This window comes from Argopecten irradians, chromosome 8 (assembly GCF_041381155.1).
Source record: "Argopecten irradians isolate NY chromosome 8, Ai_NY, whole genome shotgun sequence".
Taxonomy (NCBI): Eukaryota; Metazoa; Mollusca; class Bivalvia; order Pectinida; family Pectinidae; genus Argopecten; species Argopecten irradians.
In genome coordinates this window covers 25,738,303-25,758,410 of record NC_091141.1, presented here as the reverse complement: position 1 = coordinate 25,758,410, position 20,108 = coordinate 25,738,303, and the positions used below count along the sequence as shown (strand labels likewise).

Below are 20,108 nucleotides of genomic sequence, written 5' to 3'. Positions count from 1 at the left end.
GGTATCATTTAGTAATGTTATTTATTAAACAATTGCTAAGAAAGCAGAAGTGTTACGATAGTGATGCCATTTTTTGTTACGATAGTGATGCCATTTTTTTTCTACATTCAGGCGGAATCACAATACAACGTAAGTTTTTTTATGTAATCATTTCACATTACAATATATCGGCCTTACTTGTATCAACTGCAGTCAAGATATAATTTGATTTCATTTGTTATCCAAACCAATTACGCAATACTTTTTATATGGAAACAAAACCTTTATTTGAAATTCCTTGGGCTAAGATTATCATCTCTCATGGGGGAGGCGGGTGGATGGGTAGTTGAAGATTCAGTTAATCTCAAATTGGCCAACTGCTAGAAAGAATTCACCTGTAATTACTGATAATGATAGGGTTATATTAAATCAAATATATACACCTTCACATGATATTTTTTTTCTACAGCATGTACAAATCTAACTTACGGCCCAAACTGTTCTAAGAAATGTGAATGTGACGAGAAGAATACAATTTTCTGTGATAATGATATTGGGACATGCACTTGTGAATTTGGCTGGGAAGGAACCTTCTGTAATGAATGTAAGTCTTTTGACAAAAATATATATCGTTACAGCCAGGTTTATGGCATCATTTGTATGATTCGACTGTTGCCTGGCCATCGGAACGTTAGTTGTTGACGTAGGTTATTATTTCCATTATTGGACTCATTTTATCGGTGCACTTACTGATACGTTTTAATTTTATGAGACAATGATTGCGATCATTATGAACCGGCTTGAGTAGTAAAAGGAATCCTTTCGTTGCGCTAATTTCTCTGATATTGACTGTTAAATATCATATAAAAAATAATGAAAAATGAAAATTCAGTCTAACAGTGAATTGAAATAAGAATAAATATCGGAAAGCAATCACTTTTAATGAAAGTCGGAGTTGATGAAAGTGCTGTACTAAACTGTATTTGCATATTACAGTTATCTGTAATTGCGGGTAGGTATTGATTACGACATCATGTGCTTGCGAGCATAATGTTTTCGGACGTGAATTTCCGACACAAAATGATGATGTCACAATGGATACCTACCCATAAGAGAGCTAACTCTGTAATATGCAAAGACGAAATAGCCAACAATGTCCACTGTGGTCACACAGAATGTGAAACATTAGAACACGCTCGCTCGCTGTCTGCAATATTGCATGAACATTACAAACTGTGGTTGGACGTTTTGTATGCCGAACCCTGAACTGTGTTAGGAGAGTGAAATAACATTTATCTAGAAATACTCAAATTACTCTTATGGTAGTGTGTGTGTTTACCTTATAAAGTGCATGCTCTTCTCTGAAAAATAATTGTATATACCCATCGCTAGCTATTTATAGCATTTGTTTAACTTACGTGACAACAGGTCGTGCATATCATTATACTTGCTTAAATATATACCTATACGATTTGGAATTTCAACGTTTTCAATTGAAATAGTTAAAATATAGCAGAATTTGTCAATAGTGTTTGTTTGATTTTTCATGAATGTAGAAAAGAATTATTATGTCATGTTTTGTTTCGTGATAATGCAATAGAATTAGCCTCACTGTATTGTCCCGTTAAATCAGTCAAATGCGTTCTTCTCAATCAAAATACAACCATATTATTATTTTCCTGAAAAAAACCCCAAAATAATGTTAGATTTGGTTTTCTTGGCTTAATGTTATATTAAAGGATTTGGTCATTTAAGATCATTCCAGGTTCAGCAGATGAAGGAAGGTCGGAGAACCCGAAGAAAACCAACCGACCTGACAATATAAACTACATTGATTAATTGTTTTTCTGGGCATTTTCATATGAAGACATTCAACACCAGTATCGACAGTGTTGTTTAACTGTACAACGACGAATTGGGGATACTTTTTATGATCTTTAACTGTGAACTCTTATATAATTTTAACCATTTTTATCTACCAAAGTAACTTCCCTTTGTTTCACTCCGACTCCGTCAATATCTCAGTACTGACGGAGTGACTCGAAGAAAAATACCACGATACATTATAATAGTTTTAACAAACTAAAATAGACCACTCGGTTTTGACTAGCCAAGTAATAATTCTTTTGACTCAAGACTTCTCAGTCGAAGTCTTCGAACTATTTATATAGCACATACTCAGGATGTCACACGCTATCATTCCATTTGTTGTAGCTTGTACGGACTGGTCATATGGTTTGTTTTGTGAACAACCATGTGAATGTAACCGGAACAACACTGCCATATGTCATCACGTGAACGGACTATGCACGTGTAAGCCAGGATACCGTGGATTTTTATGTGACGAAGGTAGGAGTCGTACATGTACGTGTACCACAGAGACGCATTATCGATAAATATTGTGAATCATTATTTTTCTGGAGTTTTTTTCCACTTGTTTTTGGTCAAAAAGACGCCACGTGATCACCGGTATTATTCTGGAAGAAGTTTAGAGAAAACGCCATAGCTGTCTCGTATGGTTCATATATACTATTTTGATTGGTGTTTTCATTATATGATATAGTTTTATCATTAGATGATTTAATCTTATCAGACATACATAATTTTATTTATGGTCAATATATCATACAAAAATATCGTCGTTGGTTAGTGACCTCACCAAAATGCTATATTTGTGTAATATCTCAATTAACTTTTAATGTATACATCTTTAACATGACAATATCATACTACTTTTAAAAAGTAATATACATGTATTGTCTTTTTATTTGAAATAAATTGTCCCCTGCCGGTGAAACCGGAGGGGACTATAGTGTTTGTTCCCGTCTGTCTGTCCGTCTGTCCGTCTGTATATCCGTCTATCTGTCTGTCTGTCCGGATTTGGTTTCCAGATGATATCTTGAGAATTAAGGATGGATATTAATTTTAAACTTCACAACAAAAATACAGCTTGGGATTGAATTTGGGGTCCAAAGGTCAAATACAAAAGTTACTGTTACTAAAAATATATTGTTTAAAAAAATTGTTTCCTGACGATAGCTTGAGAAAATATTAACGGATTATGATCAAACTTCACACAATGGCAGCATATGAAAAACATCCAGCTTGGGATTGAATTTGGGGTCAAAAGGTCAACTACAAAGGTTTCTGTTACTTAAAATAGATTAATTCACAAATTTTAGTCTCAGGATGATAACTTGAGAAGACATCAACAGAATTTGTTCAAATTCCATTAAATTGTAGCATATTAGAATATGCAGCTTGGGATTGAATTTGGGGTCAAAAGATCAAAACCAAAGGTCACTGTTACTAAAAATAGATTGTTTCACATATTTTTGTTTCTGGATGTTAATTTGAGAACGCACCAAAGAAATTTGTTTAAACTTCATACAATTGTAGCATGCATTGAATTTAGGGTCAATAGGTCACTGTTACTAGAAATAGATTGTTTCACAAAAAAATATTTCCAGACGATAACTTGAAAACTTTACACAAAGGTGGCATATGAGAAAACACAGTTTGGGATTGAGTTTGGGGTCAAAAGGTCAACTACAAAGGTCACCGTTACTAAGTATAAATTGTTTCACAAAATATAAGTTTCCAGACGATAACCTGAGAAAACATCAACTGATTTTGATCAAACTTCACACAATGGTAGCATATGAGAAAATACAGCTTGGGATTGAATTAGGGATCGAAAGGTCACTGTTTCTAAAAATAGATTTGTTTCACAAATTTTAGTTTCCGGATGATTACTTGAGAACACATTAACGGATTTTTTCCCCAAATTTCAAACAATTGTAGCATATAAGAAAACAGCTTGAGATTGAATTTGCGATCAAAATGTCATCTAGATCACTTTCACTAAAATAGTTTGTTTCACAAATTTCAGTTTCTGAATAATACCTTGAGAACATAGCAGCATAATTTCATATAATGATAGCATAACATAGCATAGATTAGAAATTATATTTGACGACAGGGGACGTGTGTTGCTTGCGACACTTACTGTAAGCTTGTTTATTGTGTATCAACAGATCGCGAATTGTTTTCAATTAGATGATAATAATAATAAATCCATATTTTCAGTTCTGGTCTGTCTTGGCACAATGACTTAACAGAAAGTTTAACGACATGAACACCGGACTTTTATACGGATGTATACTTGACAGGGTATGATGTTAGGCGACCGTTTATATATCTATCCTTCAATTTCAACTTACCCAGCCATAGTTGGAAAGACATGCAGGTGATTGCAATTGAGCACTGTTCCTACTGGACACAAACCAAGCGTCGATCGATCGAGAGATTCTGGATAACCTATTTACAGACCCGCTTTCCCAAAGGCATTAACGAACGTTAGATATATTAATTGGCATCAATTGATCACTCGCTTTTCAATTAATTATCCCTACCTCCAGCATTTACCCGTTCTGTTCTACGCGTTTTTTATCCTTTAAATATGCAGCCCCGCAAAAGGCGACTAAATTTAGGACTTTGCTTCTTTGCACACACACACCTAGGAGATAGGCGACTGAATTTGCATCCTATACCAATGAGCACTATATATAAATTTCTCCACACATTTGACGTCACACGTGGCACGCTTTGCAGTCATCGCTCGTATTTTAGCATTCTGCCGAACAGCATAGATAGATTTTGGTAGATCCGGCCTTCGGCTGCCACTTGCCGAAGGGTAAATTGCGCTCCATTGTGCTGTATAGTTACATATTTGTCTACTTTGTCCCGCATTACTGTTCGTATCCTATTATGCAATCATGTTCGTTTTGTATGTCTTGATAAAGGGACAGATCGCCTCGAAAATTTGACAATTGTTTTTGGCCACACGGTTGGAATTACTTCCGCGTCCCATATTTACCATTTGAAGTAATTTGTATCCAACAGACTTATGTTTGATTGGATCCCGTGTCATCTGGAAAATCCTGTTGATATTACTTCTTTAACCCTTATGCTTCAAAGCAAAAGATATTATGTTAACCCAATTTATATCATGGCTATAAAGTTTCGTGATCTACATTTGAAAACACGTTCATAGTAACTGAAATTCTTGAAATGAATCAACTTTAAATAAAAGGTAATTGAACAATTTTGTTGATTACATAGAAACAACACGGAATCCATTTGATTAAGGAAATAGCAATAGATGTTCGTAGTCTCATATTTGTTGTCGCCTAGAAACTCCCGTTTGGTTCTGAGTTTCGGTGGCAATGCATATTTAACGAATTAGGGCTGTATCTCTTTTGAGACATCAGCAATGCTTACGTATTAACAGGATTGCAATGAGAAAATTCTCACACCAATATTTATTTAGATGTTAAATCAGTGATAAAAAATAAGTCAAGTGTCTTATGTTTCGTTAATTGATTTATCTTATTGATGTGATTCAAAACATTCGATTTCATTACATCCAGCGTATATAACACCGAACTGTACACATGAAATGTGAAATGGAGCATCCAGGCAATTCATGGGTATGGGATATTATTTAAATCATTATGTATTTACTCTCAGACTCTCAAATCCTACAGTATAATTATATTCATCATTAATTTTGTGTAAAAATGGTTTTCTTTCAGCTTGTCCGGAATATTTCTATGGTGTGAATTGTCAAGACGAATGCGCATGCGACAAATTTCTGTCTACATCCTGTGACCCCGTAACCAGAGAGTGTAATTGTGCTATTGGCTACGATAAACCACACTGTAACACAAGTAAGTGACAAATTAATTTTAAGGAATTTCAAAATCAATAATCGAAATGATTACTACGGTAAAGCAGTCTTTTACAGGGTCCATGTTGAATCTGGGCTCTTTAGCATTTCATGCCATTAGAGCACCGGCCATATTCTGCCCTCTGCCACCCATCCTACCGACGTAAAACAAATTGTTGAACCAAACGATATTCAGATGTGTTCCTACCAAGCTGGCCTTTCTTGTATAATATCTTTATTTCTGATCCATTCTGTCAGTAGATCTGCTCGTTATAATTTAGTGTCTAGACCTTTATTTTTGGTGTTGTTTCGTTTTATCTTTAACTTAAAGGAATTCCTTAATTGGAATTTCCCCATAGAAAAGCATTGCCAATGTTAAAGAAAACAATCTTAAAGTAGGGATATCTTAAAATTCAGGAATGTTCGTGACGCTGTGCCCTGAAATAGCTCAATCGATTAACAGGACAAAGGTTTTGGAAGTTTCCAGTTATGGTCTCGTGTTTGTTTAGAAATGAATGAAATAATTAGTCATGCGACAGGATGTTTTCATAACCAATTGATGACATCTTTTTCATTCATACCTACATATCTTGATCCAGTCAGCGTGGTGTAATTGTATCTTGATAAAGATGTTGGAGCTTGCTCCTGTTACGATTATAATTTTTAACATAATAAGCCTGTGTTTCCTCATTTTTAATTTCCTTTAAACGATGCCTCAGGATTTAGATCGACTGATTCCTCATTTGCCAGCCTGTTGCTAGTTCGTTGTTAGCGACAGCCACAGAGACAGTCGTCCCATCGCTGAAAGCTGTACTTATATGGCCAGTTTACCATTTTAAACAACTACATGATTTTACTTTCGTCAATCTTCAATCGTCGAATATTGTCGACATTTGACACATCACATGAATGTGAGCTTAATTGTCGTGAATGTCATAGAATTCCCCGTGGTCAAAGATCAAGGCAAACAAGATTGGCACTTTATGCGGCAACCTTTTCATTATGTGCTGTGTTTTATTTCTTGCGTGTTATATATGCTTTGTCCCCCCCCCGGCAAAATCACCATCTGCAGTCAGATAACCTACTCCTTGGTATCAATCAAAATTTCGGATCATCTGGATTCTACTTTTGTTACATATTTAGTAATAGTACCTGCAATGGCTTCAACTATGGTAAATTTTTATTTCATTCTATAATTTCATAATACAAATTTAATAGTCATCAACACATGATATACTTTTAGTAGGTAAAATATTTGCTTTTCGATTCCTACAATTAAATTTCTCAAAAAGACCTTTTACATTAACATTTTACACCCGCCCGAACATGCAATCAAGCTTAATTTTCTAGTTAAAACTTTGTTTCAGATAGGAGTTTATGAACATTTTCTGGAGTATAAAATGGCAATGTCATAACGAAGAGGTTTTTTGTGTATTTTTATTTTTATTTGTTTGTTTGTTTTTTTTAGTATTTTTTTTTTTTGGCAATTTAATGTTATTCTCTAAATGATTTTTATTATAGGATTATAGAATTTTACTGCTTGAAAGGACAAGCCATCTATATCAAATACCTACATCTTCACATGATAATCAATTTAATTGTTTTCCCATAGCATGCAGAAATTCTACTTATGGCCAAAATTGTTCTGAGAAATGTTTATGTGATGTCAACAATACAGAATACTGTGACGTATTTTTTGGGAGATGTATTTGTGATCGTGGTTGGAAAGGAGCCTCCTGTAATGAAAGTAAGTTTTTGTTCTGATAAAATGTATATCGATACAAACAGTTTTAAAGTATTATTTGCACGATTCAAATTTGGCCTGCCCACTGAAACCTTGGTTGCTGATAAGATTCTGTCTCACAAATTCCATTTTTATTCGATAATGTTTCCTTAATTTGCAATAAGAATCACACAAAATAAAATAAAAGTCAAATAAAATAATAATAATTATAATAATGAAGGCAAGACAACCTTAAGTGATGAATTTCAGATTCTACAGTCTGCCAACGAGTGTCAATAACATGACCTGACTAATTATTTCCATAGATATTTAGAACATCATTCAAACGGCGTACACGTTAACACTTTCTCTACTAATGTGGTCGCAATGTAGTCAGTATCACCCGACTTTAGTAGTCACGATTTTCATTATGTGTAACCATAGTCACGCCACTGTCAGGAAGACCAGTAAGTTCTCTGTAAGAGTGGTCTTAAAGTACAACATTAAATTTTCAAAGGCGAACAAATTGGTACGAGTTGATATTGATGGCTTAACATCAAACTAAAGGCTAAGGACATTTAAGAGTGTGTTTCATATTTAGGATATGGAGGACAGTCGGGATCTCTAAGAAAAAACACCGAACTGGCAGTAGAACTCGAGGCTCAAAGAAAAATAATGATACACCAATTTGCAATTTTCTTTCAACAAAATAGATTTTTGTCTGTCCAATACTTTCATATACTGTCATTCAAAATCATTCAAAACCTGGTCTTTGGTCTTTAAATTTTATTTCAAATCTGTTTTCGAACATACTGGATTTGAAACCCCGCGATTTTGACATCCTGCATGTCACATGCTATCATTCCATCTGTTTTAGCTTGCACCGACTGGTTATACGGTATATATTGTGACCAATCATGCGACTGTAACCAGACAAACACTGCCATATGTCATCACGTGACCGGAAAATGCACGTGTAAGCCGGGATACCATGGATATAGATGTGACGAAGGTAGGAGTCTTACATCTACATATACCACAAAGACAAATTATTAATAAACATATTGAGATATTTGGAGATTCGTACCAGTCTGGTCTATCTGTTAGTATAATGGGTTACCATACCAGAGAAATGTTCATTTGACAACATAAATATTGGATATCTAAGTATGGAATGGGGCGTCTGGAGAACGTATATTGTTTGATACGCATGGTATATAATTTAAATACTTATTTAATTACTACTATCGAATCCGAAAGTTTATCTAATGTCACCAATTATTAGATATTACATTGCTCCATCGGTTTCAGTTTGTCCGGAATATTTCTATGGTGTGAATTGCCAAGGCGAATGCGCATGCGACAAAAATCTGTCTACATCTTGTGACGCCGTGACTGGAGAGTGTTATTACTGGCTACGATACACCAAACTGTAACACAAGTAAGTGACGAATATCTTAATGAATCGAAATGTCATTAATCGATTGTTGATATTCCATATATATCAAAACAGACACTTGATCAAGTGTTAGAGATTAGTTGTGAAGCTGGTGAGTGTCTTGAAGCAGTTAAGCGTTATAATAGTACCGATATATATTCTGATTGGATCCGTTAGCATTATTTTATTGATCCTTGACACTCCATAGGTTACTTTCATTGACGTCATATCCACCCCTTGACTACTTCATAGTAAAACTGGAGGCAGTTCAGGAAAATTCACAGGACTTCATATGAAGATTACAGAGAAAGCTACGCCCAACTACAAAGCAACACAGTCGTCAACAGTGTACCGTTATTGGATTCGTTTGATTGCATCAAAGGACAACACTACCAACGTGTCTTCTGTTGCCTTCTGTTTTTATGATATATTCCAAGGGAGGATATAACATCAGTAATCGTAATCCCTGGGATATCGAGGATGTCTTTTATCCTGTTTTCGTTCTTTGGCATAGTGTAATGTTTTCTATTAATACATTATTATTGATAATTTTATGTTTTGTTAGTTATGCATATATCTACATGCTACAGAATGTGACTTTTTAAATAATTTACAACTATAGTCGTTATAGTAAACACCTTCTCCTAGAGTATACATTGTAATTCTGTCCTGTTAAATACATGTCTAGCTTGCCCGGGTGGATTTTACGGTGACCTATGTGCCAACACTTGCTCATGTCCCGCCAAATGCGTACTCAGTGTGTGATCACATCACAGGCACATGCGCGTGCAAACCAGGATATGTAGGAACTGCATGTGAGAGAGGTGAGATATGCTTGAACAAAAATAAGTACGTATTGAATTTTAAAAAAAACAACGGAAAACACTCCTTATAATACTCAGAAAAACAATAATCCGCGACATCTGGTTGTACTAACTTCATTTTATTATCTGGAATACTATATTTGTAAGCATTTTTTTATTTTTTGATATTGCCGTCATAGTTTATCAGGTTTTCAAAAAATGAAGTAAAGTTAAAACTTTATGGTGTATTTATAGAATGTCCTGATGGCTCCCACGGAGTCAATTGTTTTGGTGTGTGTGACTGTCTGGCTGACCATACGGCTTATTGTGATAAAGCAACCGGTGTCTGTGTATGTGATAGTGGCTGGGAGGGCTCCAGGTGTAATACAGGTAAGATGACAGGTGTGATACAGGTAAGATGACAGGTGTGATACAGGTAAGATAGCATACGTGATACAGATGTGTGACAGGATCTGGGAGCTTACTAGGTTTGACACATAGATGAAAATAGGTGTCTTGTTTTCTGTTTGAAAAAATCTGTATAAAACTGCCTTTAGCTTTAGAAGACGCAGCCGGATTCAAACAAAGATATGACTGCATGTTTGACATAGGGATGAAGACATGTGTCTTGTATTCTCTGAATATGCTTTTTGCCTTTGGCATTGAAAGACGTAGCTACATCCCAAGGGACTAGTTCACAGTATTTATGTTTTTGTTTTGTTTTTATTTCCTTTTAGAAGTCCGTTTTGCAGAGCTCTTGTTTATGTCACCCCTCATTGCCAGTTTAATCGCCATTGTAGCTACCATGATGTTATGGTTCGTCATTTTGATTATACTTTGGAAAATATGCAGGTAAGTTAAAAATTGACTTTCGTCATCAGCCAAAGAAAGCAACAGAATCGACAACAAATCCTTAAACACTTTACACGTTAACGTATGTGTGAGATAAAGAAAAATCGTCCTAAACTTGTATTTCTGTTTTAAATATCTAATTTGTGGGTTTTAAGTTAAAACGATCGCACCAAACAACCCGAAGCAGGAAAACTGTTTCATGATGAGTCTATTGCTAATTCCAGAGTTACCTCCCTTAAATGCGGGTAGGTACCGATTTTGACGTCATTATTTTGTGAGCGAAATTCATGTTGTTTCTCGGAAAACGCTCACAAACACATGACGTCACAATCAATACCTACCCGCAAAGGCAGATAACTCTGTAATATGTATATACAGAATTCTTCGAAAATGATTCATTGCTACAGATGTTCCTGTACTGAGTTTAAACACCGGGCTCATAGGAATAGAGGAAGAGTAATTTTGATGGATTCGCCCATCACCGCTGGGTCAAATAATGGTACGTATCAGAGAGAAGATTTATTAATAACTTCGCAAATCAATTTTAGATCAACATAGTAATTGACATGGAATTACATTACACAGATCTATGATATCTAGGACTGTGTTAATGTGGAATATTATATGTCACATATTACATTGTTATGGAATTATAATTATTACACTGTAAACTAGTCAAAATAATATAAAATTCATAAAAAAGTAAGAATAAATACTAACTCATATTACATAAGTGAATAATACCTTAGAAGTGATAAAAAAATCTTACATAAAGGATTCTTCTTTTAGGACAGACTCACCAACCCCATTTGGTGCATTTTACTACATACATAACCTCTGTACCTGACTATAAAGGACAGTCTAAATATAAACCTTTCGTGTCCTTTTATAGGTCGGTTGGGATTAAATGATTGAAAATGTCTTTATAACGTTTATTTACAGACGAAGATGTTTGTTTGTATTCTGCTGTTTCGACATCCCAAAACGACGTGGATATAGCACATTTATCGTCGATTAGTTCCACCTTCCGGTGATTATGACGTCGTCTTTTGACGTGCTTTTTCTGGCGTCATAATCACCAGAAACCGTGACCACTCGACGGCTAATCGTGCTTTATGCAAGTCGTTTTGGGGTCTCAAAACGCCCGTATTCCGTATCTAGGACTCAATAGCAGCTGTAAATGACGTGGTTTGAAAATTTTGAATTCACAAAATATAATATATATATTATTGTTCTCATTATATTAAACTGTCATTCCAGCTACAATCGCTGCCATTGCTGCTTCCACTACCCCACTAAAGCATGATGGTATATACTACTACAGTAAAGACCTCATCAAAACAGTCGAAGCAGACGACAATCCTGATAAAACTTCCAATAATGAAGACACGAATTACTACGACGGTATCTCGGGTACTTCACAACCAGCTAATTCGGAGAATACGTCTAAATTAAACGACACCATTGACTATGATGGCAAAGCTGACAGAACCGTGCATATTGACGTAGATAAGCTTGAAACGGGATCAGTTCCTGTATCTACCAGTTCTTACCAGAATGTTCCTTCGCTTGCTACCACACAGGGAAACATCAGCAATACAAGAATCAACCATCCAGCATTACCACGTCCTCCTCCACCGCCAGTTCCATCTCCTGACATGGCCCTCTCTTCTACTAACACACAGGATGATTCTGACGTCATTTATAGAAATGAAATGGCAGAAACATCCTTCGCTATCAACTCCGAGCCAACTCCTACTTATGATAATTACGATCAGTTACATAGTAATAGTCAAGAGATCGGCAATGAATATGCAGAGTTAAAATAGAGAGCTATTTTCAATGTCACTGTAACGTGCCAAAACACTAACAATTTTTCTTAAACAACTATAGATATGTCTTGGGAGTTTAAGTTCTTTCCTTTTGAGCCCTTTAACTTAGATAGAAATTTAAAGATGCTCCACCGCCGACTGAGCAGGAACGATATTCATCAAATTATCAATAATTGGTGATTAATCGTGTATATATATGTCTTATTAACACAAAAAATAATACGGAATTATTTATTTTGCTTTTGGTGCATGCGCAATCAATACTTCATTCCGTCTAGGACATAGTGCCACGGAATTTTATCTGGATGTAAATAATTATTTTCAATATTTTTGTCTTGAGGTAAAATTAGAAGCTCAAACTTTTTAATGATGGTAATGGTGAAAAGTAAGTAACTTTTTTAACTGAAGAAAAAAACTAAATCGTCTTCTCCTGTTTTTGATAGCGAAAAATGCCATTTGTCAACGATGGAGCATCTTTAAAAAAATAATAAAAATAAAAAAAACATACTTTGAGTAACACATGTATTTTTCTTTGATATATTTTTTTTTAATATTTTAATATTATATCAAAATAATTATTGATGAAACAAATTATGAATCGGTCTTCATGTTATCAAATCTTAATATATAGTGTATATAATGTTTATTTGATAAATATATATCAATATATTAAAAGAAATTATCGAAATGACATATGAGAAAACAAGTATATCTATTTACCTTTGCAAGAAAAGCGTTCATCGTCAATATACCACATCTATCTTTATTCAGTAATCAGTGTGTTATATGTTAATACCTTTCATATACATGTACCTGTAATATTATTAAAACATGTTATAAACATTATTTATTAAACAAATGAATATCTGAGTTACAAATGATGAAAAATTTATGAAAAACTGAGTTACAAATTATGAAAAATGATGAAGATCTGAGTTATTAGTTATGAAATTTGATGAAGATCTGAGTTACAAAGGATGAAAATTGATGAAGATCTGAGTTATAAATGATGAAAATTGATGAAGATCTGAATGACAAATATTGAAGGCCCAAGTGACAGATAATGAAGATGAGAGTGGTGACAAATATAGAGATCTGAATGAAGATATGAATGAGCATTAATAAAGATCTGATTGAAAAATAAGAGGACATGTTCGTCTGATTATTTCTTCTACCATATAAATTGATGCATTTCATTTTGATATCCAATGATGCTGTCTCTACATGTATTGTTACCACAGATGAAAAGTTAATTTGAAGCACTACCGCCATTACATAGGAAACTGTTTAGAAAATATTAGAGAGCGCAGCGAACGGGCCGAAAGCCCGTTCGCGAAGCGAATTGTGATAGAGGTGTCTCGGTAACTTTATTCTATGTAAATGGTGTCTCGGTAACTTTATTCTATGTAAATCATCCAAATATAGAGTTGGAAAACTTTCTCAAAAACCGGAAACAGGAAGTCAACACAAGATCCAACATTGCGCATGACAGTATCCAAAGTCACACTCTCGCGTTAGACTGGTTCCCTTCCCTTAGTTCTCTACTCTCCGCCAGGCTGCGCTCCGCTCACTAGGGACCGGTAGCGGGTTACCATGATGATTTTTCTGATTGGTCAATCTACATATCCGGTTCACAGGCATCACTTTTTTTAGACGTGGGAAACCCCTTTACGCACGAAGCGACGGATCTTCACGTAAAGAATAAATAATTTATTTCAACGATATATAAACAAAAGTAAATAAGGTCTTAAGTTTTGAAACTATTTCGTGCTAACAGAGATTAAAGTGTTTATAGGAACGACGTTAATGACGTTATTTTCTCTTAACGGAAGTAGCCGTCTCCATGATGACATAGCATGCGCAGAAATAATGCGCACTACTCTGGAGTTGAAATTCTCACTCAAGATGGCTACTCGCTACCGGTCCTCAGTGAAGCGTACGCAAGGGAGGTAACTGAGGCGGGAACCAGTCTAACTCTCGCGTGATTACACAATCACACTCTCGCGTAATTACAAACAAGTTACTCTTGGAAAATTTCAAAATGAAAACATTAGTGTAAAATAAACATTCCAATTCATTCTTACCTGAATCTAACAATTACATTTTGTCCTGAATCTTAACTCAAAAGCCGTTTTACGTGATCATTTGCTTCGGAATTTTCCGCCTGGCAACGGAGAACGACGTTGAGATATATTTTGTAGCCGCAGTCACGTATTTATGCAAAAAGTGAAAGTAGAAGTATCCTGTGTTCAATACTGTTTTTCTTGTTATAAACTCAATGCCAGTAATTCAGCCAAGCTATGATTCTAATAATTAATAATTCTATCAATGCTTTCTAGCTGTACAGTTAGTCGGCGCACATAATAAGCAATTAGAACAAAACACATGTCAATATCGATAAGAATGATGGGGCAGGGGGGATAACGCTTTCGCCGTTGGAAATCATTTATTTATTTAGCATATTTCTATTACACATTTAAAAAAACCCCGAAAGAATGGATTAACTGCTGCGCTTTCAGATAGGCTTTGCCTAAAATTATATTATTAATCTGTTATAATGCAAATTTGCATGCAACACGCATTATCATTGGTTTAAAACTTTTAAAACTTCAATAGCCTATAAAGCATATAAATGAATAAATGGCGTCGCCATTTGTAACATCGCTTCTGTTTGGTTGGGAAAACGGCGTAATGTTTTCACGGAAAATTATAATTAAATATAAGTGTACTCTCATCAGAAACCGGTTCACGGTTTATTCTGTATTTGCATATTGTAGAGCTATCTACCTTTGCGGGGAGATATTGATTGTGACGTCATGAGTTTGCGAGCGTAACGTCATACGTTTCGGAGAAAGCGACATGAATGGCGCTCAAAAAATAATGACGTTGCAAATGATACCTAACCGCAAGGGAGCTAACTCTGTAATATGCAAAGATGGAATATAGAGTACAATCGTTATTTTGTGTTAAACGATTGAGATCGTCTTCATGTGTTCGCAGCCAAATCTTTGTTAACTCAGAAGATTAACACTCTGAGTGACATGTATCAATTTATTTTACTTCAATCATAAATCAGGTCTAGTATGCAGTATGACAACTTGTTTCTAGTGATGTCTCGCCAAAACATGCAGTCGGAAACGTACCGATCCAGCCACGTTGAATTCAACTTGGAACCCTCGAACAGGACGTGCCAGCAGAGGAACCGGTTTTTTTCCGCTAAATGTTACTCTGATAGGAGCCAAGGACAATCTATTAATATTATTTCTACCAGCTGGCTAATCACTATAATTCATCTTTCTTTTGCGTCTACCGAATTTCGTGATTTTCAATATTCTCAGATATCAATTTTAACGGATTTCAATTCAAACTGAAATGTACTATCAATTAATTTAAGATAGACATATATAAATAAATTGGTCGCGAAAGAAACATGTTTCTCAGTATATGAGCAACCATGGCTTTACATTTAGTCCTAAAACCAAGAGACGGATAGTGGGCAGGGGAAATACCTGTGAGAGGGGACAAACTTATCTTCGTCACTTAACACACAGTTCATTGGCTATTGTTACACAAGGCATTGCATTAAAAGAGAATTATGTATTATAGGATAAAAACACACTATCTATATATAATTTGCCTTGCCATGCATGTTCGTCTCGCTACAAAGCTGACAAACAGTAAAGCTTCTCCGACTCATTTCACAAAATTAACACCCATTTACGTTTGGTATGTAAGACACTAGGTATGAAATACCTTCTATGTGCTAATGTTTTATGATGTATCTCCCTACTCGGACAGTTATGTTGCCCTTGATTGGTCAGTCAATCCAAATAATGCTCACCGCTGGGCCACCAAATCGGAACGTCATAATTGACACTTGCTTATCAAAAGGTATCAAATACTTACAAATAACATGCGTATCAATTTACTAGTAAACGTTTCAGTCAGCAGTACTTCTTTGAAGTTTCATATTGCACTTGAAATGAGAGTGCTGTGTTTAAGTATTGAGTAGAAACGCCATTTATTGATGCCATTCGTGATTAAACTTGTCCCATATACTCATAAAAGAGCCCGAAAATTACATGTTTATTCTTAATGCAAGAGAATTGATACAATTAGTATGCATAATTATTAATTTAGAGGCATGAATGTGTGTGTTATGTGTTTAATACCGTTCAATCTAGCGATAACGTGAATATGGCGTACATAACGACTATTGTGTGCATGATGAATTATTTGCTTACCCTCTGATTGAGCCGAATTAACAAATGCTACATTTTACAGTCCCGGAATTGCAGTTGAGACTGGTTGTTGTACACATATTCATGTCAATGTACATGCACATACCTAGATCTAGTATCCGATGATTTGTTACAAATATATGACCACGATCGAGTGCATCATGAATAAAGTTCCTACTTATATAATTACAAGAGGTGTATGGAGTTTACAATACCCTATTAATCTAAATTAGTAAATAATTTAATATAATGACGTTACATACAAATGATCAATATACAAGCCCAGATTTCCATCGTTAGACATCTTTAAAAATCGCGACTGTAAGTCAATTTCTATACATGAAAATGGCGTGACATTTTAAATACAAATCCCGTTGTTTGTGTTTTATAGTAAACTCAGTATAATTTCTTATTATAACTTTAATAATCATACCGAGTATGTATTGAATGGGGAGCCATGCAATACAGCCTCAGACGACATGAGTGTATTACTTGGATAAATCAGTGTTATGAGAGAAATATATATTCTGGTATATTCCGTCTTAAAAATATTCGGTTAAAATTGAAGTTTTTCTAATACATAAATAAAATGTATTACCAAACTTTTAACATGTGGATACGTCCAGACAGAAGGTTTTGTGAGCTTGAAGATTGGTCATGCAGTTTGACAGGAACACGTCAACGGGTAAGGTATGTTGTTGAATCATATATCAATTAAAATCGAGAATTTTCCTCTTTTTATATGCAGACTACCATTACAGTCTACATTCTCCAAACGTCAAACATTTTACATTAACTAAGTACACATAGAACCAGGGAAGTATCGGTGTGAGAGCATCCGGTCTATCTAATAACAAGCCAAGGAATCGTAAACCTCCCTAGAATTCCGGAACGGACATGATTTACTTCCGGATTGTGACTTGATTATTTTGAATTAAACATATATCCGATCTAATCGTAGATTATGCTGCTAACAAATCTATGATGGGCCCTTTTCAAAATGTTGTATTAATTTGTTTAGTTGCTGTTATTTGTGGGAAAGAGAAGCCATTCTGTAAGAAGGAAGTCAAGTAAGTTTAAGATTATTAAGATTATCAAGTAAGTTTAAGATAATCATGTCAGTTTAAGATAATCATGTAAGTTTAAGATAATCAAGAAAGTTTAAGATAATCAAGTCAGTTTAAGATAATCAAGTCAGTTTAAGATAATCAAGCGCCAAGCATTATAATCCGTTTTTTCTTTCTTTTCTTTTTCCCGAGAAGAAATAATTATATATGACTTTATTGGAGATATTGGTTTACATTTGATACACAAATCCTAAAAACCAAATATCAAGTCATTTTTTTTTCTTTTGTAAAAAAAAAAAAAAAAGAAGAAGATATTTGGTAGATGTATTTAAACCATTCTAAAAGATAAAATAAAGTGTTGGTTAAAGGAAAGGATATTTTGGCGGAAATTAAAAAAAATATATTAACCGTAATGAAAGTTTTTTTTTGTGTGTTTGTTTGGTATTAACTAATAAAAGATGTTTTTGGTTTGTTAAAAGACTAAAGCTGATTTGTCTCTTTTATTCAAACAGTTTTAGATTAGATTTCAGTCGCGAGAGGAACAATGAAAAACGATATCATGTTTTAGTCAAAGTGTAAGAAGCATACACATTGCTTTCGTTTAGACAGTCTTAATATAAAGGAACATCATTTGATAATGTTAGGTTTTTCAACTGCATATGTTTTTGTAACATGAGCTGATTCTGTTCCATTTATAATTGGTATACCCACAGAATATCCGAGGGATCAGAGGTAACCTACACAGAAGAATGGGGGTGTTGTGCGGGGTACACCCAGGTGGCAGGAGAAGAACTATGTACTGGTAAGTTTTCAACTTACAACTTTTATTTCATTATCTTGTGCAATAACTTTAAGATGCTCAACCGCCGACAGAACATAAACGATACCCATTTTGTTTTAAACAATTATTGATGTTTAATCGTGAATAATGCGACTAATTTACACAAACATACATGTAAAATGATTTCTTTTCTTTTTTGTACGTGCGCAAATAGTACTTCATTCCATATAGGACATATTGTCGTGGATTGTTTTCGGGACGCAATTATTTATTTTTAATATTTTTATCTTGGAGTAAAATAAGAAGCTCAAACATTTCAATACTGGCAATGGTGTAAAGTAAGTAAACTTTGTAACTGAAGAAAAACACTAATTCCTCTGCACCTGAAACTTACCATTCGTCAACGGCGGATCATCTTTCAAAACATATGTAGGTTAATTATATTAATTTTAATCTATAAAACATATCTTATTAACGGAATATGGTATTTTAAACAAATATATTATATAAAGTCAACTTTGCTAGATAAATAGTACATTCAATTTACTTTAATGACTATTTTGTCGATTATTTCATTTTTGATTTAGTCCTTTCCTCTCCAATAAGCAACAAATTAAACTATTGGTACATGTACTAGGATATAATAAACAAATCCATTTGAGGTTTCACTGCGATTTATATGTATTAGAACCAAACAAGAAATTGACTTCCTATTATATACACAACATGAACTGTGTACACAATGGTCGAACCGCAAGTGTATGGGTTTCGGAAATAAATATCGCCATAGAAAGGGTTTGAAAGAAGAAAGAGGTTTTTCTGGCGGCATTGCTATAATGCCCAAGACATCAGTCACTATATACGCAGTTGTGTTGTCTTGAAACCGATATAATATGATAAGTATTAGTGTCAAGTTCTTAAACACTAACGTTATCGGTCACCAATCGACAACATTTCTATTTGAGTTAGCCAAATCTATGCAACATTCTAACATTGACTCGGATAATTAAGAAAGGATTCAGAAATATGTATAAAAATGGAATACATGACTTGATAATCAATTAAAGCGTTTATGCTGACCATATGGAGTGTGCTTGTTTAGTGTCATCGGCGTCGTGCTTCATTGGGATAGCGCTATGAAATGCTAGAGTTCGCCTGTTGCAAGAAGACACAACACCAATATTCTGCAGCCTCCCAAAACACTTACCATTCACTACACACATGCTACACACCGCATACATGGGAAGCCGTCATAAAATTATCCTGACTGTTAATAGGACATTAATTTAATCAACAAAAAACTAGCCCAAGCTGACAAAAGAATATATATGAAAAACTGGAATATTTAAAATTTACGTACTTTTATCTGTAAAAATGAACTTAACATAAACAAGTCTTACTTTTTCTTATAGAATGTCCGAGTTGGACGTTTGGCATTTCTTGCCGACACAGATGCCGTTGTGATCGACGAAAAACTAAATATTGTGACCATGTCACAGGAAGCTGTGTTTGTCGGCGGAAGTGGACTGGTCAGACATGCGCAATACCATCTTATTTATTCAGAATAAAACGTACGTTTTGATCCATTTTTCATTTGCTCATACAAGTGAGGAACTCTTTTAAGAATGTATACAATAAGTCAAAGCTGAAACATTTGCTAG

General features: G+C 34.6%; 1 long non-coding RNA gene across 1 annotated transcript; it reads left to right on the top strand.

Annotated features, from left to right (window-relative positions):
* The first annotated feature begins 6,985 nt into the window (after positions 1 to 6,985).
* Positions 6,986 to 10,045, top strand: LOC138328849 (uncharacterized). The gene is made up of 5 exons (XR_011209367.1): positions 6,986 to 7,457; positions 8,311 to 8,445; positions 8,745 to 8,874; positions 9,560 to 9,695; positions 9,930 to 10,045. It is a non-coding gene; the product is annotated as an uncharacterized lncRNA (long non-coding RNA).
* Positions 10,046 to 20,108: the final 10,063 nt, after the last annotated feature.